At 38.0% G+C, this 20,840-nt stretch overlaps 1 protein-coding gene across 1 annotated transcript in view; it reads left to right on the forward strand.

The window, feature by feature from the left end:
* Positions 1-258: 258 nt before the first annotated feature.
* LOC107187399 (mucolipin-3-like) overlaps positions 259-20,840 on the forward strand; it is a 36,942-nt gene continuing 16,360 nt past the window's right edge. Inside the window, exon 1 of the mRNA XM_015575514.1 lies at positions 259-324. The gene's annotated coding sequence lies outside the window, so the exon portion shown is untranslated. The remainder of the gene's footprint in view (positions 325-20,840) is intronic.

Raw genomic sequence — 20,840 nt, forward strand, 5'->3', positions numbered from 1 at the left:
TCATGCACTGCTAGTAAGGGAACTAAGACGTAGCTCCTAACTTACCCCCACTAATAGAATATTAGGAAAAAAACAAAGTGACGAAGTAGGGAGTAGTAGAGGGGGTTTTCTTGTATGGAGACGCGACATCAGACTTTCATTCGTAGTAGCATTATCACGGTGTGCACAAGTCGTGTTAGTGTATACATATAGTTCTGTGTGACGGCACCGGTAAATAATCCTTCGGCGACCCTAAAAACAGTGTTGTGAGTGAGTGTACGTGTGGAAAATGGTGTGAAAAATTTAAAACAGGAGATTTCACTGGAAAAGATGATCCGTGATCAGGTAAACCTTCCATTGTTAAAAACGTTCAAATTATCGCATTAATTACAAACAATCGACACGGTACCTCTAAAGAGATAACTGAGATATTAAAAATAGTAAAAAATTTGCTATTAATATGAGCTTCTTGGTCTTCAACATTATGTTAGGAACGATTGAAGCAGAGTTAACGTTTAATTACAGCCAACTCGTCTCAAAGAAGGATTCGAATTTTTCTTTCACTATCACAACTTAATGGAGACATTTTGAAAGCCCTCACGACTAATGTCTGCCTCCACTAGGGAAAAAAAATTTCGTAGAAGAATTATTAAAAGTGTCACGAATTTTCTCTGAAGATTATTCATCTCTGAGACGAGTTGTCTGTGGTTAAAAGTTAATTTACATTAAAGAATTTAACTGATAACTCTGCAACAAATAGAGAACCACTTGTAGTCAGATCATTGAGTTATCAAAGTATTCGATGTAACACAACTTTAACTACGAACAAATGAAATTTTTTTCAGTTTGAAGGCAAAGAGCGTCCGTGACTATGTCTGTGTACAGAGCAAAGTGTTTCCGACTTTATATGCAGTTCCCTTGAATTTCCGTGATCACCAAGGCCGGCTAGTTGAGGTCGATCGACTTCTATAAATCCCAAGGAATTTATTTAATCGTATAACTGGCCCGGCGATATATACGACAGTATCGTCAGTTGGAACTACGTGACCGAGTGAAATTCGTCGGGATTCTGTATTATTCAATCAATGCTCTCGCGTCTCGAATTCTGGAAATTTCGTTTTAATATTGAAAGTTCATTAATAACTGCCGGTACGCGGGACCGTTGATTGCCAGGTGTGGTAACCTGAGCGGAGTTAATCCGCGGAAGCAATGAAAATGGTACTTGTCAGGATAAATAAATGTCCCTTGGTACCACCCGTACGTGCTGTATCGAATAATTGATCTGGTTTGTTCAGAATGTACGAACATGATTATTTAGATCCATCAATAAGTAATCTATTGATTTTTCTATTGTAGAACAGTAAAGTTTAAATTAAAAAGTATGGTACCGCCGTATCGTTTGTTAAAAATGCTGGAAGATATTAAGAAATAATTATAAATACTTTTGAAATATTGTAGACTCTTCATTCTCGAAGAAACGAGTAAAATATAACGTTTTTATTTAAAATAAGAAAATTATCGATAACTCGTCGATACGCCGAATAAATTATATTTCGTTAATGAAGTGTTCTCGGGAGATATTTCAATAGAAATTATTAAAAATATTACGGAAGTTTTTCGCAGGCCCACTACATTCCAACCGAATAATCTACACGGCTCCACGGGATTAAATTCAATTATTAATTCGCAGTCGGAGAATTACGCGATCCGACGAAATAAGTTATATCGAGAATCAATAGCGAATTATACTTAAACGAAATCGCCGGGAGGCATTAAAAGGAACGCAAATGGAGGAGGTTCATCCTTTTAACGTCTCGTGGGAATGGCTACGTGCCTTCTGGCTGAACTTCAGTATAATGGAATACATTTTTCCACGATTGCAGGTGGGGTTAATTAAAGCTCTGAATAAATTCTTCGTAGACACCTGTGGCAATTATTTCCGTTATCTTACTACCTGTACGAAGGAGGATCACAATTTGCATTCGCTTAACGCAACGTTATTCAGATTCGTCAATTAAAACAAACATTGTTCACTTACGACTATATTCATCCAATTATTTTCTTTAAGTATTTCATATAAAGTCATCAGTTTCTTTATATTATCATCATACAGTTCGCACACGACATCCAATTTGATCTTTAAAGTCCTTAACATCAAATTTTATCCAATAAAGTCCTTTAAATCATGAGTTATTGAATTCCCCAAAAAGTATGTTTCGTTGAAATATGTACATATTCTGAAAGCTGAATGCTTCAATGCATCGTTTAAAAAAAGAAATCAGTACGATTGGATTAAATTTTCTTAAATTGGCCCTTTTGCAAAATAAGTAGGACAAGAAGGTGCACTTTCGAGCAATTACGCTTTATTATTTTCCTTTGTTTAAAGCAGCATCACCATGCACATAGGAAATTTTGTTTCCCATTCCGGAAATAAAAAAGCAGAATTGCTCGAAAGTACACATTCTCGTCACTAATTCTCAGAACCAGGACAATTCAAAAAAATTTAAACGACTCGTAATGATTTTTCTTTTGTTAAACCTCGTATTGAAGAGTCAGCTTTCAGTATATGCGCACACTTTATTAACTAGGAGCACTTTGTACAGAAAAACGAAAAAAAAACATTTACTGCAGAAATTCGACATTGTTTTTTAGCCAACCTAATACTTTCATTTCATAAGTTACATGCAAACCATAATAAAATACGAAATATGACAAAGTTTAGTATTTTCATTATTTTATTTTCAATTTAATAGAATCCTTAATAAAAAAGAAACATGACTCTAGAAAGGACATTTGAATTACCCATCTTTATACGCGTTCAAGCGTCGTGGGTTTCGTAAGAATCTCCAGAATGAGGTTCATAACTTCCCGTACAGTGTGAAATAATGATTATCATTCCACTCGGTGTACATTATTCTTTCCGCGATAGGGGGCATAAAAGTGATAGCGAAGAAGCTAATCTACGTAATATCGAGACGGGACAGGAATGAGAAATTGAAAGTGAGGAACATTTAATCGAAAACGCCGCACGGGGCTTTTTGTTTTATGCGAGCGCCATCAAGCTAATACGGAAATGCCCCGGTACCTCAGTGATCGCGGTACCTATATTAATTCAACCCCCATAAATCATACCCGATGTTCCTCGATATCCTCTTGGAACTCGCTCTCGACTCCCTTTTACTTTCTCAAACCGTATTGCAGCCCTCTCCCGCGAACCAAAGGCGTTACATCTAGTCTATTGACTGTAAAACCGTGGAGGATGTAAAAGTGGAAAAGTAATGCGACGTTATTCAGCCATGAAATGAAGATACTGCTTTTATTGAAGTCAGGAGTGATTGAAAATTAAAACATATATAACTTTGATGTTTCATTCGTTCAGTCCATATTATTTTATTATATTTAATTCAGAAATGCTTTGATTCGTAGGGATTTGAATATTTTTCGTAAAAGGACCTACGTTTGGACAATAATTTAACGTTAAGGGGGGAATTACATATAGAACACTGAAAATAATCTGATTTTTCCGGTTTATTACAAAAATACCATTTGATTAATTTAAACAACTTTATTTGGCAAAACTGAATCACAAAATTACCCTAAAACTCAGAGTTTTGTTTTATAAGCTCTGCAGCCTTCTAAAATTTCTACTTTTTACTCGAATTTTTGTTCATCGACGATATAATTTCATAAATAATGAGAAATATTTTTGAGTTCAACAAAAAGGCTGCAGTAACTTTCCCCAATAACGATATTTTTGTTGGGGATTCTTTATAGCCGATATTTTCAGTACAAAATTATTTTTTATAATTTTAAACGATAAATATAAAGCACTGAAAGTTTCATAATAATTTATTTAATAGTTTTTTAAAATAAATTCACAAAAATCACCTTATTTTGTAGCATTCTATATGTAATTCCCCCCTAAAATTAGACCAATGGAATTAGACAATTACTAGGATAAAGAAAGCCTCTTGTTTGATCAATGAAAATTCAAACGAAGAATTCCAATGGGATATAAAGTTTATTTTATATTTAACGCGTTCGTTTCACTCTATTGACAAACTATTCACTCTAATTACAGAAAATACATTCTACCAAAGAGAATTGTTAAAAATCGTACGTGGTCTCTAGTGAACAATTTCGAAAGCAAATAACATCGAACGCGTGAGCAAACCCCTACAATTTAACGATTAAAAAATCAACGAAGAAAGGCGGTCAATTTCAAGCCCATTTTACAAAATCCACCGTGCAAACAGCACACGATTTTCCACGTTATTAAACTCCGTATACGGAATCTAACCAAAAAAAAAGTTGCGTGTATTGTACGGCAATCGCAACTCGAATTTCAAGCACGGACAATGCTGAACGAAAAAGTCCGAAACTGAAAGTCTCCGGACCAAGTAATGAATCGTGAAACTTTCATAAATCCGTTTCTTGCGCGACTGTGCTCCGCAGCATGTCGTTCCTCTTGTCGCGGCAAGAAACAGCAAAAGTAAAGAACGAATACAAGTAGAAAACATGGTGTTTCCCGTAACCATTTCAAACGGAATCACAATATTGATCTCCGCAAACAAGCTCCAGAGAAAGGAACAAGAACTAACGAGATCGGCGATATACAGGGTAAACCACGAATCGTGATCAGTAGAGATTACTCTGTTATTAGCAGTCCGATCGAAAATGTTTTTATCAGGTATAGCATGGTTTCAAGAGATCTTTAACGTGATTATAGCGAATTTTTTATCGACTCTTTTTTTTCATGATTTTTCAAGGTAACCTTAAATTTTTTGCAAATACATCTATAATTGTTTTAGGCCTAACACATGTTATGTTATGATACTTACCGAATTCGTCTTGAAATCCTCTAACAGCTAGGCGTAAAAAAATTATAAGTTTATTTGCAAAAAGTTGAAGGTGACTTTGAAAAATCATGAAAAAAAAAAAGAGTACAAAATATTTGCTATAATTACGTAAAAGCTCTTTTGAAACCATGCTATACCTGATAAAAACATTTTCGATCGGATTGCTAATAACAGATTAATCTCTACTGATCATGATTCGTGGTTCACCCTATATACATACATAAAAGACGCGGTTTCAGAGTATCCGGACAAAACACAATCGATCAGTGTCTTTTATTCAATAACAAATGCATCCATCCTTTCGTTACAAGATAATTTCGCGAAGCAAAAAAAAAAAAGTAGCTGAAAGCTGTTTCTGAAAGGCCATTAGAGTGAAATCGTTATCGGAAACGATCCAATGGAATATCGACTCTACCCGCGAGAATCCCTTCGAGCTTCCCTCGATACGCTGATTACCGAAAGACGTCGATGAAAATGGCCTGGTGGTAAGGGACTGAATATATTAATTAGACACTGTCGACACGAGACAGCGTCGATGAACACGAGATTGCTGGAATCGAGCGGAAAAGGGCTGTCGATGAAACCGTGACGCCATTACGCGATTGCCATTCCCTTCTACGTCGCGAACTGAATATTTCCCGATACCCGTGGATCCGCTCGATCTCTCTTCGTTGATCGAAATTCGATGAACCCCCGTCAGCCTCCGGGCTTCCATCCACTTCAACTTCGGCACCGAGAGGCAGATACACGCATTCGGTTACTTTCGTCGATGCGTTTCACGTGGAAATTGTCTCTCCCGCAACGTCGAAGGAATTTTGACGCATTATTGGAAATAATTGATGGGGGAATAATCCGTCATCGCATTATGTACCGAAATTGCATCTAGTACCGGACGAAATTATCGCAGTTTGACCGTGGGTAAGTCTTTGAAGATCAATTTTTTTAGTATTTTCTGTATTAATGGATTTCATTGTGATTATTCGTACTTAAGGAAATCTATACACTTCGTTAATTAATACAGAACATGACGAAGGAATTAATCTTCCGAGAATTTTTACGATCGAGTTGCTATATTTTTGTCCAGTACGGTAGAACTGTTCTTTAATGCTTTTATTCCAATCGCAATAATAGAAGGAATACGTGATATTTTATCGTATGAATAGCTTTCGAATTTTAGTATCTTGCACTGATTCCTAATACATACAAACGTACGGTGAAAGTACGTTCCGAGATTAAACAGGGATTATCAATGGCTGGATAAAGTTAAGTGAAAATTCCTACAATGATACATTTTCCGTACCCTCCCCCCAGCATAACGTTGAATAACAGAGGACATTACGCGACGAAGGAGAATGTTCTTTTTCTGGGTATACTTTAAAAACTAAATCACTGATGTTCGTGGAGGCCATTTAACGAATAATGACAGCTTCAACCTCCATTATCAAGTGCGGTCGAGAGATCATTACGTGGAATATGCCCGCGAGAAGAAATGGCCGCGAGTGTCGTTAGAAGTTTCGCCCGGCAGGAAAACGGCTTCAAGTTCCCTCGCAACTCGGCGTCGAGCGTTCAGAAAACATTTGTCTTCCATTAATCAAGATCCCGTTGCATACTAAACGGCCAAACAAAATCTTCTAAGCCCGTTGAAATTAATTGCAGAATTCCATTAGACAAGTACACAGTTACCTTGTACACAGATACTCTCTTGTTTCGAGACTTCATGCCGTCTGTTTACGTTTAGCTGGCCTTAAAATTGAAAGATGATCATTAATACACGCAATTCTGTTCGAGAAGATCGTTATAAATGAAACCAAAGAATTTTCAGATAGTTCAAACAATTTAATCGAAACCTTGAATAAGGATCTGCACATTTAGCATATGTCGAGAAAAAACGGATCTAAGTTACGATGAGTATATAAATATATATTTTTTTAATATAAAAAGGAATTGTTAAAGTATATAAGTGTTACTTTAATTTTGGTGGTGACAGCTATAGAGATAATGGGATTATTTGAAGATTTTAATTACTTATCAATTCTTCATATTTAATGTATAAAACTAATTTGTTTAACGAAAGAGATGTTAAATAATATTAGGTTGCAAACTGAAACGATGTTTAGATTAAACAACACGTAAAATGATTAAATGGAATTACGCTACAATATTAAGCTGGCAGTAATTGGGACATCTGCTCTAGACCTTTATACGAAGTTTCCATTCAATTACAGAAACATGGGTCACGTAGACAAATTATTGTCAGTTCCACCGTATCGATCTCTTCAATCACCCTGGTATTTCCCACGATTCTTTTCACGAAAACCCTCTGAAAACAGGAACTGGTGCCAAAAATCATGTTCCCCGGTCCGTCAATACCTCGAACGAAAGCTCCGCGAAAATAGGATTTGCACAAAACCCGCATGACGCGTGCTGACGGTGAAAAGTTACAAAACATGACGGTGGATACAGGTCACCGAACATGTTCACTACAGCGTGCCACCGTCGTTGACATTTTTCAAAAAAAAAAAAAAAAGAATGAGAAGAAAAGTCGACATCGTTACCCGGTATAATATTTCAACGATCACCAGGCAAGCGACTGCGCTTGATTTGAATGGAAACCGGAATCGATTCCAGCGTTTCCTGGTTCTGGACGGGTTGCATTCGCGGATTCCCTGTACTTTTCTAGCGCAGACTGCCAGGTGAATTATTGCCAGGTTGTCGAGTTCGCTGCGTGCACCCCGAAATCACAACTGCGAATCCACCAAACTTGGATTTTTATTCCCGTTCACGGTTCATTATGGATCACATTTCGTTCATTCGCGGGGAGAACGATCCATCTCTGGTACGAAAACATTGTGGTATTTATGATGCTTCTCGAAATTAAATAACGCGAGTCGCGGGGGCGATGAAACGTTTTAAGTGACGCACACTGCTGACAAATACCAAAAACTCCTGAAAAATATTACGGCTCTATTTTACTATTGCAGGACTACCGTATACAGAAACTTTTCCTGTGGTCTGAAGTAGATTTTCAAACCATGAGAGGTTTCTACAAATTTTTTGGTAATTTTACGGCATCACTTTTCATATAAAAAAAAATGGAAAAAGAAAACATTTTTATTTACTTAAAAATTTCTGTAGAAAGAGTTTACCAGGTAGTTATTCTTGAGGTTAGCAAAAATATTTTGTTCCCATTGGAAACTAACTTCTCAATGTTTTTTCAGGTCTAAAGTAGATTTTTAAACCATACGAGATTTCTGCATATTTTTTTATGACATTACATCACTTTTCAATATCACTTTCTATATAGAAAAATTCAGACAACATTTAAAACTAAATCCTCGAAAATACCAAATTTACTTAATAATCGTGTTTAGAAACAGATTAGCTTATTTTCGAATTCAGCAAAAATATTTTTGTTCCCATTCGAAACTAGCTTTCTAAAGTTTTCTGACGTCTATAAAGATTTTTCGACAGAGCATTCATCTAAAATTTGAATTTTTGCCGCGATTATCGGATTTTTCGCCAATGTGGCGCCGTGAAGCTGTGTGGTTGCTTCACTTTTTTATTCGTTTCGGTGCATCAGAGTGGAAAGAATGCGCGTGATACCGGAAATCATTGCCACCGGTATAAAGCCACCTCCGAGCGAGCTCATATTATCTTTCCATTTTTTTTTTTGCTTTTTCTTTGCCCGCGAGGACGCGAGCGACGCAAGGTTACACGGGTTCTACGTACGCGTTTCAAGGATTTAACCAGCCATTTCTCGGGAGCTTAACACATGGTTTTGACACTTACGCTGTCACCAGGAACACGAAAACGCGTCACGAAACTTAAAAGTTCCCCCTTGTGAACGACTTTGATATTTTCTGAGTGGCAGCTCCCCGTGAGATTTTCGATTGGTGTCGTATACACTATCGAAAATTGCAGGCTGAAATGACAGTTTTCTTACTGAGATAATATAAGGGAAAATGCCCCTTCGGATAACAGAAAATAATCAGTATTTTTTCAGTAATGACTGCTTTGTGTGTTATTACGAGTCAACTCGACGTGTACGCTAATCTGAGGGAAAATCTCTGATAATTTTGTAGTAGAAACGCAAACTAATCTTTCGTGCTATTAATAGAAAAAGTAGCGTGAATTTATTCTGAAGTAAACACAGTACAATATGTACGTACTTGTCATGACAATTGACTCGTAACGATGAATTGATCAAACGACTACTAAAAATTGGTAACATACACAAAGTTTACACATGTACTCCACTACTTGTTATTGTTAATAATTTTAACGAAAAATCACTTTACGTCATTGGAAATGTTTACAGTATCGCTGTATTATTACTAGACTACGGATTTTTATGCAAAATGTCATTTCATGAAATGACTTACAAAAACAAGAATAAAAATAGAAAACTCTTGTTTATTCCAAAGATCTTAAAGGGATAAAAATAAATTAAACAATTTTATTATACTCTTTGAATTTTTGTCTTTTACTGTATATCACATACTTCTGTATGCTATAAAATCCGCAGTCTAGTTATGAACATCGTCGATCCTCTAATAAAAAATCGATAATAAACCCAGTGGAATGTTTAGATATCACTATCTAAAATTGTAAATTTGCAGAAACTCCAGCACTCCAATTACTACCTTTTCCTTCTAATCGTAAAAATGTTATCCTATATACGAAGGGATTGCAGTAACAAGAGTCTCACCACGAAAGTATGATTTCCTCCCCTACAATAAAATAACAATTTCTCCGTTCGCAGTTAACCGACAGGAAAAATACTCGACCCGGTTTCCATCGATCTTTCGCCACGCGAAATACAGAACGGATTTTCGCGATGAAATACTTTCGTGCAACAACGAGTATTTGTCGCGTCACGTTCCACCACACAGGCAACAATGTTGACTGGTGCGCACGTTCGCCGCAGCAGCGAACGGGTTAATTTTCTTGATTGTGAGGAGAAAATGTGTCACGACGACGACGAGGACGCGAGCTCCCGTTGTAGTCTTCTCTTGGGTCACACTAATGTTAATTGACGTCTAAATAATTAACGGAACGCCGGTGGTTGCAGATAGTCGTGGCTCATCACGTCCCCGTGGTGCAACATTAAACTAGAATCAGGCGCATATACACAGGATCGCGAATCTCTGGACTTATCCCCCCATGTTACGCAACCTTGTGTATACAGGATGTCCCAAAATAGCTTCGATTCCCGGAAATGACAGGTTTCTGGGATGATTTGAAACAACTTTTTCCTGAGAGAAAATGTTACCCGAGGCTTTATTAAAGAGTTATTAACGAAAAACCCCGACCAATCAGAGCTTGGCCAGCTGACTCACCCTTTGATTGGCCAGGGTTTTTCGTTAATATCTCGTTAACAAAGCCTCGGATAACATTTTCTCTGAGGAAAAAGTTGTTTCAAATCATCCCAAGAACCCCTCGTGCCTATGAACCGAAACTATTTTGGAACATTCTGTATAAACAATTACGAAATACTTTCAAACGGTTCATCGGAAACGAAAGCTTTTTTATTGCCCCCCCCCCCCCCAGGCGATCCATGCAAGCTGCGTGGCCGTGAATAAAACCTTAGCTCCGACGAAGATTTTATTTTAACGCGAATGGAGGGTTGGTACAGGGTGGAGAGGGTTCTGAGCGACGTGTTTAGCATATTAACGAACCACCCGAAGCATGTTCAGAATTTGTCCAGCAATTTTTCATCAATTCGTCTGAATCTTATTCGAAAATATCGTGAACTCGAGGAATTGTTCATGCAGATAACGTTAGGCAATTCCAGCAAGAAAATTCAAAGGTTTTCAATACCTATATTGCGTAATAGAATAAAAATGATTCATAACTTGTAGGGTAGATAGTACTCGTCAAATGATGAAAAAAAATCCGTATAAACAGGGGTCTAATAATTAATATTTTCAAAGTTATAAACAATTTTTTGGTTCGGTTAAAGCGAGAGAGTTTCTTAGGGAACTATCGTACCGTATAAAAACAATGAAGAAAATTTTGGGAAAAACTAATGAAAACTGTCGAGAACCTTCTGCAACCAGATTTATAAGGTAATCCACTGTTTCCATACGATACGATAGCTCCCGAAGGGAGAAAGTCAGTTGCTTTAACCAAAAGGAAAAATTGTTTACAACTTTGAAAATATGAATTTTTCGACCTATGTTTATCAGGACTTTTTTTCAACATTTGGCGAGTACTATCTACCCTCGAAGTTCTGAACCCTTTTTTGCATCACCCTCTATATACACATCGATTTTATTTCAATTTTATCGGTCGCCACTCCAGTTCGTCGAGCGTTCGGCGACAGGAAGGAAAGAAGTTCTTATCTCCGTTGAATTTCTTATCGTCGTGAAGCCCGAATATTATCTGGTCGGTGATGTGAAACTGAAGTGGCCACCAAACGGTTGACTAAACGGTATATAGAGGGTGATGCAAAAAAGGGTTCAGAACTTCGAGGGTAGATAGTACTCGCCAAATGTTGAAAAAAAGTCCTGATAAACATAGGTCGAAAAATTCATATTTTCAAAGTTGTAAACAATTTTTCCTTTTGGTTAAAGCAACTGACTTTCTCCCTTCGGGAGCTATCGTATCGTATGGAAACAGTGGATTACCTTATAAATATTTAAATAATGATAAAAACCGATTGATTGATCGATTATTTCTGTAATAGTTCGCGAAAGATAGTTCAGCCTCGCGCGAGCGCGCGCGCCCGTTCCGTTAATCGAAAGGTCAAATCGTGGGGTGTACGAGCGTGCTTCTCCTATACCATTAAATATAGTTCAAGGATCAGGCTCACGCTCGATCGGGTAGAAAAGGGTCGGAATTTTCAAGAATGGAATACGATTGATCGCGAACCGACGTGAGGCGGATTCATCGCGAAAGTGAGCTTTGCTCAATCTTCGGATACATCGAAAACGTTTCTAGATCAAATAACCGAATATATATGTATATGATTTTTTCTCGACGATAAAACTCACGTTTGTAACACGTTCGGAAGAGCTGCGGCAATTCGCAGGCCCGTCACGTGTCTCGAGAGATAAACCGAATATCCTCGAACCTTTCCTGATAGAATTAATTCGACACGGTTCATTTGATTCGACGGCGAATTCGACACCCTCGATACATGGCCCCGTAACTTATAGCTGACTACGATCGTATAAAGTGAAATCGAATGTTGGAGGGTTCGAACGACATTCGGTAATTGGATGAAAGTTAGGAAAAACTTTACGACTGTCTACGAGGTATTGTTAATTCGTTAAAGAGAAAAATTACAGCTGGTGGTGAAATTACAATGTTCAACGGCCATCTGGACTTGTAACATTCAATAGCCGTTTCTTAGAGATTATTCTGTCCTGAATACAAATCTGCAAACTTAATCTTTAGCTTGTACAAATACCGAAAATACAGTTAAAATCGTAAAATACAGATGACTTTAATAATTCAATCACGTAGATACTGTAATTCTTACGGTAATACGGTTTTTCTTATTTCTGCATCATTATAATTATCGATTTTGCAAATGAAAAACCTACTTCAAATTTGTTTTTCCTTATTATTTCGTGTAATTAAGAACAAAAGTATTTCTGGTTCGATTGCAACGAAATTAAAATTAAATGAATTTTTATTGATGGAAAGAAATTATTGTAATTAATGAAGATTATATAATTGATAAGATATTTCTTTTCAATGAATATTCGTTTCCTTTCAATTTTATGAAACAGGTATCGGTACCACCGCAATATTATCTACAAAACAGCTTCTCTTGTTAGAGGTATTGAAACCTTGTCAATATCCTTGTTGAATGTCTGTGCTATACGTACTGTGACCACCGTAATTCTTGTTGAAGTAGCTATTTAAGCTTGTCCTCCTCCTGTTGTAAATACTTGGTCAGCAGTCCTAGTTACAGTGAAGCACAGAAGTTTCCGTGCAATTCCCTCTTTAGTCCCAGCACACAGAGAGACAGATATATTTTATAAATAGCAAGAACTAGTTTCTTCGTCGATAAATGTTACGTTAAATTATCTGAAACTTATTTTCTGTTGATCCGATACAGAAGTATCCGCTCTCTATCGATACAAGAATTGTTTAAAAATAACTGATACTAATGTTATAATAAACGTATCTAGACACAGATCGAATAACAGGCACGAAACCCCTCGAATTTTTCCTGAAATCTAATATTCGATATAGAATCCCTATAGACGGAACGATTTTATTACATTTATTTAGTTACGCTTGACTCGTTCGTCTTCCAGTTCGTCTCTTTTCGGGGTCGTCGATCCAGCAAAAAGAAGGCTGGAAGGTTTATAACACAGCAGAACCATTCACTCTTATAGGGCTCTAAAAGTAAGAGGTTCATAAATCTGCGACAGCTAAGTATTTCAATCCTCGAAGTAATACCGTCTGCAATAGATGGAAGTTGCTTGTCCCAAAGATATGAATCCTCTGTTCGCCCGTCTGGCGATAAAAGGACACATCTACTTAAAGCAGCATTAACTCTATTAACAGGTTCGCCATTGCATTTAATTCATACAACCTTATAAATGAGATTTTTATTATTGTTATCATTAATCGTAACAGAAGATGCAACACATCAAAGATATTCGTGAACAATTAAATTATCATTACCAAAAAAATTCAGCAATACCATCATGGACCCAGTTCCTAATCAGTTTGGTATATAGATACTATATAATAAGTTTTTTTATAATACAAATTTTTTTCCTAAAACTTACAATATAGTTATTAAATATTTTCAAATTTATACATACTATTTGATAGTTTGGAGTGAGATACAGATGTATTATTTAGGTGATCAGAGATGGCTCCCCTTGTACTTCTTACTTTAAAAGAAAACATAATTTAATTATTACCATTTCTGCACTCTTATTAATACCAAATAAAACATAAAACATAGATTTATTTGAAAGCAACAATTCTTTTGTATTCAGTTAATTTTCTTACATATACGTCAAAAAAACGACGATAGTTACTCTTATATGATCAGGAACTTAATATTCTAAATATTTACAATAAAGTCGCGACTACTACAGTAACCAGGCAAAATAAATCGACGATGGGCATACTAATGATTTCCACAAGGTATTAACAATTTGAAAACACAACTCTCAACGATATTTCGAGTAATTTCCACGAGAATAACAGCGAACAGATAAACGTTTGGTCGTTGCGAGTGCAGCAATAATTATACTCTCCTCTCCGCGTGGCGCCTCTAATTTTAATTCCGGACAAACAGGGAAATGGTTCAGCGAACGGATCGTCCTCCGCGGCGAGCGTAATTTCACGATGTAACGGGGCGTACGAGAATTTTTTTAATAAAACTCGGATCCCTCGACACGGTCGGCTTTACTCCGGGTCAGAAAATTCCGTGGGACGACGGTACATTTCGAATCGAAGCGACTTCTTTCAATCCAGGCTCAACAGGGCGCGGGATTACAAAAAAAAGGGGGGGGGTGAGAGAGAGAAGTCAACACGCCGAGAAGGGTAAATAACGCGAGATTGAGCCGCGCGCGGGTCGATCAACCTGAAGGGCACCCGCTGCTTTTAAACGCGTCCATCCAAAAATACGTTTATTCGAACCGAACACACGAACCAGGGGAGAAGATGGATCACGTGGTTTTTCTCGTTCCATTGTACGAGTCAGTCACCGTTGTGTGACGGCATTAGAGAAAAAACAGATTATTGCCTGGCTTGTTAACATAAAGAACAGATTAACACATTGTATACGGGCTATCTCGCACGGTTCACCTTGGCGCGAGACATTTTTGACGGCTTGGCTACGCCAGCAAGGGATTTCAAGAAGTGCTCTAATTACTAAGGTGGTGACGTGGCGAAATGAATTTATACACTACAATAACTATACTAAAGTTCATTCACACCCTACTCACTAATATACAGGGTGAACCACGAATCAGTAGATTACTCTGTTATTAGCAGTCCGATCGAAAATGTTTTTTCCACAAAGAAAACTGACTCATTCTGTACATGTAGCAGGTAGCATATCATACGATCAATTTGCTATTTACTAGATACAATAGTAATTTTTATATACAATATATCCAGTGATTCGAGTGTATCCATTGACCAGAAACACAAGAAGGATGGTGAATATTTTACACGTAACCGTGAAGGATATTCCGTTCCATTTTTTAACCGCACAAGATGTCTCCAGTTTCCCTTCGTGGATCAGAAGGACACAGTTTCAAGTTTCATATCTTCTGCCGCGGTGGCGCTAATAAATACGCGTTTGTGGAGATGAAATATTTACCCTCGCGGGAAACGGAAAATAGGGCGTGGTGGAATTGGAATCGGATGGGACTGTCGGGCGACAAGCTAAAATTGCAATCTCGCTGCAGAATTCGACGGTCTAAATACCATTAAACCGAAACGGAATTTATCGCGTCTCCCCCCATCTCCAAGGAACAGTCGAAACTTCGTGAAGCCAGTCGTCACGGTCACGAATTCGACGATGGGACCAGATTCGTTTTATTAACGTACCGTGGTGAAGTAGCTTCATTTTAACCCGAACGTAGCAGAGACAAGAGCGATGAATACGTGGAACCTCCACTTCAATTTTCGTCGCTCGAGAGCGTACGTGCGATAAAAGAAAGCTTTTACGGCGCGGCAAGGAAAAGGTCAAGGAAAATTAGAGTGTCCGACAATCGTGGAAACCGATATCACCACGGATGGAAAACAAAAAGCCCCGGTACTCCGTTGCGTAACGAGAAAACCGAGAAAATTGAATTCCCATTACGGGAAATTAATGAAAACCCTGGTGAACGGAGACGAGGTACGGCGATATTGCCGCGGTAATTGGCGTCGACGTCGAAAACACATTCGCAAACAGAGCGGGGACACAAGGGGGAAAACTGCGTGTGCAAGCGACCGCAACAAACGGTAGGTCCGTTCCTTTAGTGTGCCGAGACCAGGAGAAGAGAACGTCGAAAGACAAAGGAAGCATATAGATGGAGGGATGAACCGATCCGAGTAAATACTATTCCAAGTGAATAATCAATAGTTTCGTTTCGATACCGAGTATTTTGGTGAATATTTACAATGAGCCATCTCCGATTTCGATGATTTTTAAATATATTGTAAAGGTGATCACTCTGAGTAGCATTGTCAAGGTTTTAATTGGAGTACGCCATTTGTAAAAAATTTATTATCAAAAAAATAGTTCGGTATCCTACTTTAGTAGTATTCAAAAGTAAAATGACCGATAACCTTGACCTTGATATATGTTTTCAAGGTCGTCCGCCTGAGTTACCTTCGGAAAGTGTCAGTTACCAAATGTCGTTTATTAAAAAGTTATTAATAGATACCTTTTTCTTGAACTGTGACTAACCAATTCTAAAGCGTTATATTGATCAAAGTTGTCTAGAGACACTTTTTTTAATAATAACTTTTTTACAACCAGCGACCCCCAACTGAAACCTTCACAATACTACTCAAAGTGATGACCTTGACAACATATTAAAAAATCATCGAAATCGGAAGTGACTTCCTCATTTGTAAATTTTGTTTTTCATTGTAATATTTACCCTTATTTCGATACAAGTTATAAGTAAAAGTATCGATACCTTGAAGGTATCGGTTCATCCCTATATAAATGACGGGAAAGAAAAGAGGGGGTGGCAAACTACGATCGAACAATTCCCAATATAATCGAGTGATCCTTCTTACAGGGAAGTGCCAAAAGACACGTGCACACCGCGATTCACCTCACTCTTTTCCATCCCCCCGTGTCGTCGGTGTGCATCATCCACAGAACCCCTTCTTTATCATCCGTCCCGTTCCCAATCGGGCACAGATACCAGGGGCAAGGACTCCCGGAGGCTTTCGTGTACCAGCTCGTCGAGGACGCCTGCGCGCTACTTTTATTGATCAAACTGAAACGAACATTCAGTCTGATTCGAACCATCGAACCAGACGGATCCAGCAAACCCGAAATACGATTAGCGCGGGCTGCACGACAATAACGCGTCCAAAACGCTGGTTCGCCGTTCTTTCCTGCAAACCGTACGTCCCAGCTGGAGCCCTTCGGTTTCCGAATAACGAGCAATAACGTTGAAACGGGGAGAAGCAATTGCTTTCAGGATAGTAACCCGTTTCCGCGTCGTAAATCAACGACCTTTATTTTTTTTTTTTTGTATTTCGTCGTACATTCGTTAACGGAGCTCCGAGTATTGATGGTACACCATAAATTGGGGATGTTGTTTGGGTTGTCTGAACGGGGACTGAACATATTCTACTTGCCACGTCAGATTATGTTCACGTTGAATGGTATACGATATGTACACTTTATGTTAGAAATTTACTTGTGGATAAATTATTAGATATTTATAATAAGAGTAAAAGATAAACTACCAGAGATTTGCCCTAAGATCACACAATATACACTTTGTGGAAGTAGAAGACTTGAGTTAACATATACGTGGATTCTCCCAAACGTATAATATAGAGAGTAAAAGATAAAATATCAAAGACTCATAATATAAGTGCAGTGTACACTACAATAACACTGTAAAAGGTAAAACACACTCCAGTTAATTCGTAATCGGTTTGTCCCAAAAGTTAAAACAGCAATTTCTTGTATTGTGTGCACGTTTTCTATCAGCAGTATTTATACAATGCAAAACGCGTAGAAGCTCAGTAAATGACTGCTAGATTTCTGAAATATTTTTAATAAGAACTGTACTTATTAATGTTTAATACGCTGAACTAAAAATATGGAATATTTAAAGTACAACTATATCGCAATAATGCAATAACTTCGATTTTAGAATCACAACGTTTGGGTCTAGTAACGTGTTTATGGAGAATAGTGATCACGATTCAGCTAATGGATTATGACTAGCCTGTTTCCTCTTGATTGACACTCTCTTGTCATTGATATGATGTACACGGTGACACGATTGTAAGGAGGTCGACAATACGTGCTTATACAAAGGGAATACAGTACACGTAGATGAAGATATCGTGAAGGATCCGTATACTTCGTCTCCTTTTGAGTTCCGACAACTGCAGGACACGGTCTTTGAAGAACCTTGATGATCTTGACTTTCTTCGATCTCCAGAATCTACCAAGACGAAATGTCCGTTCCTTGAAAGCAACATGAAAGCACTTTGTTTTCTCAAGGAAACGAGTTTCTTAATCAATGTATTCACCGTTTGAATGGCAGCCCTCCAGCCGGCTGGGCACCAGTCTTTGAATACCATTTGTTTAAAACCCCGAGGTCCTAGATCCAACGAATTCTGAGAAGTCATTTTCTACGGCTTCTTAATCCCAAGAAGCAGTTCTCGTGAAACATTGCTTAAACAACGAGAGAGAGTGGATATCCGGTATAAGAATGAAAGCACAAAGTCATCTGTGTTAATTTTATACACTCTGCGAGAAATTATGATAGTAAATCATAAAAATAAAAGTATCATCTTCAATCACTCTGAATTATACAGACTGTTCATTAAATAGCCAATTTCTCCTTTTTTTTATGGAATCTATGTACAGCTGAAAAATGGTTCTTTAGGTTGCTGTAATTATACAGAGTGGTTAGAAAAAAGGGTGTAAGACTTTAAGGGTCTCAATAATGTGAAAAGAAACTTTTGTGGTTTTTTTCAGGGAAGTGTAGCATTATGACTTTGAGTTGACCTTATTACATATTAATTTCAAGAAAAACGTCGCGAAATTACACTGGACACGCTCAGAGCTGCCCGTCAATTATTACGATACCATTTCAATTTTTACTAAACAATAATTCTGCACGTACAAAAACATGTTTAAGTTTCCCCTTATTTAACAGTTCAAGGGTACGTAACTCCTTAACTTCCATATTTGCATTTATCATTTATTTCATCAAACGGACTATCCGTCGTTTCAGCTGCATCAATTCATTCCAGTTTACCGAAATTTGCATACGTTGGACAGTGGTTGCTTTGGCCCGAAATCACCGTCAATTGGTAGTAATGCCCGTCGTGATGGATCAACACGGTCAGACGTTACAATGAATTCAAGCGGGGTGCGTCTGCTTAAAGGACAACGGTCACCGATGCGATTTCCACGCAAACCGCGAGTGTTTGGTGTGCAACTGGCGTGTCCCCAGTATCACAGAGTTCCTCCAACGCTCTGGTGGGAATCGCTGTTTGACACCGCAACCGGTAACCGCGCCGTTATAATTATCCGATTCGATCGATCGCCAGCGGCGACCGGAGGAACCGAGCAGGGAACGGCATTGGAAATGCCGGGGGATAATATCGAGCCGGCCCGAGGAAATTCGAGGTAATGAATCGCGGGATGCCAGCAGAGAAATGGAATTTCGAATATTCCGTCTCTGAACGGGGCCAAACTATTCGACAATTTACCGTGGCTCGGGGAGTAAACCTTGCTCACCGTCGATACAGATCGCCCCGATAATACATTGCCTAATTAATGCTTAATAAAACTTTCATGAGCCTCGTTACTATGCGCACACTGTTTGGTCAGGAATTAAAGTATAACGAACTGTGTTCTACCGTGTCTTGGAAATTTTCTATAGAGACCGAGTTGGAAAATTAGTCACAGTCGGATTGGTAATTCGAGCGTAATCTATCATCGGAGAATCTCATTCGATGAGAAATTTCACTGATTTGAAGCCTGCGGTGGTTATTTAACACGGGAATTACCGGTGATATATGTACATACAGTAATTCCTCCATGAGGGGGATAAAATCGAGGAATCACTGTATCTATTTCTATCGGATCCATAAACATGACAAAGTTTTGGAAATATGAAAATTCATAAATTAACTAATTTCTTTACTTGACTATTGCAATAAAAGTTGCGAAAAATCTGAGAATATTTATTATTGTAACATTTTAACCCTTCTTCGGATTACGGGGGCTGCAGTGGCCCTACCCACATTTTTAATGTATGTACGCTTTATTATAATTATTTGAAAATTTATGTAATCCGCTATTATTTCATCACGTTTTTAAATATTGCAAAGCAAATTCGTTTGCATTTTCCAATTCCAAAAGCAATAGTTCTAGAAAACTATTTAAATTTAGAAATCGGTATAAGGGTTAATCGTTGTCATAAGAAAGTACTAATGTGTCATTTTGATTCATTATGACTATAAAACAGGGCTATAATGTTTAAACCGTATCGTTTCAATGGAATTCTGAATAGAAGATATTATACGATGTTCATAACCGTTACCAATTCAATATTTTCTAATTAACTCTGTATCTGATAAGAGGTAAATCGACTTCGAGATGATAAAATACAGAACGACCAAAAAGAATGATATCGAGAACGATTAATCGAATTATTCATGATTGAACGCATACACCACACCTGCACGCGTGCACACAGAAGTGGTTTCTTTTGTTCAGCCAGTTAAAATCTTGACTCGCTATATTTCGATTGCGGAACAGAAATAACCGACCGACGAACTCGTACAATGCGACGTTAATGATCGTTGTAAGGGATCCTATCCCTCTTCCACGGTATCGTTTACTCTCACGATATTTATTTCCCTCTCGGCAGAGTCCGTGGCAGCGTGAATGGAAACTAAGCAACAGATTGCTTCCCGTAGTTCTGACGCGACGGTTCCAGAAAGTCTATCCGCGGCTGCCGCGTTTCATTCAAACAGGCAATCGAGTTTACATCCGACATCTTCCGGTGACGTTCGTTACTGTGCAATCTCCTCCTTAGCTACGAGCTCTCCCCCCCCCCCCCCCCCCCCCCCCCCCCATCCTCATGGTGGGAAGCGATTCGAATGTAAGTCCCACTAGGAAAAATATAATTTTTTACACCGGAATTACCAAAGACGAACGTGTTGGAAACCCGCTGTAAGAGAAATATACCGTTGAAATTTCATTAACAAACTGTAGATTCTAAACGGGTACCACAAGTATACAAAACCATTTTGCAGACTGACTTGAAAATGATACTGAAGAGCTCGGAGTACTATTGTTTCGAATGT

The sequence above is a fragment of the Dufourea novaeangliae genome, unplaced genomic scaffold (assembly GCF_001272555.1).
Source record: "Dufourea novaeangliae isolate 0120121106 unplaced genomic scaffold, ASM127255v1 scaffold14, whole genome shotgun sequence".
In the NCBI taxonomy this organism is placed as follows: Eukaryota; Metazoa; Arthropoda; class Insecta; order Hymenoptera; family Halictidae; genus Dufourea; species Dufourea novaeangliae.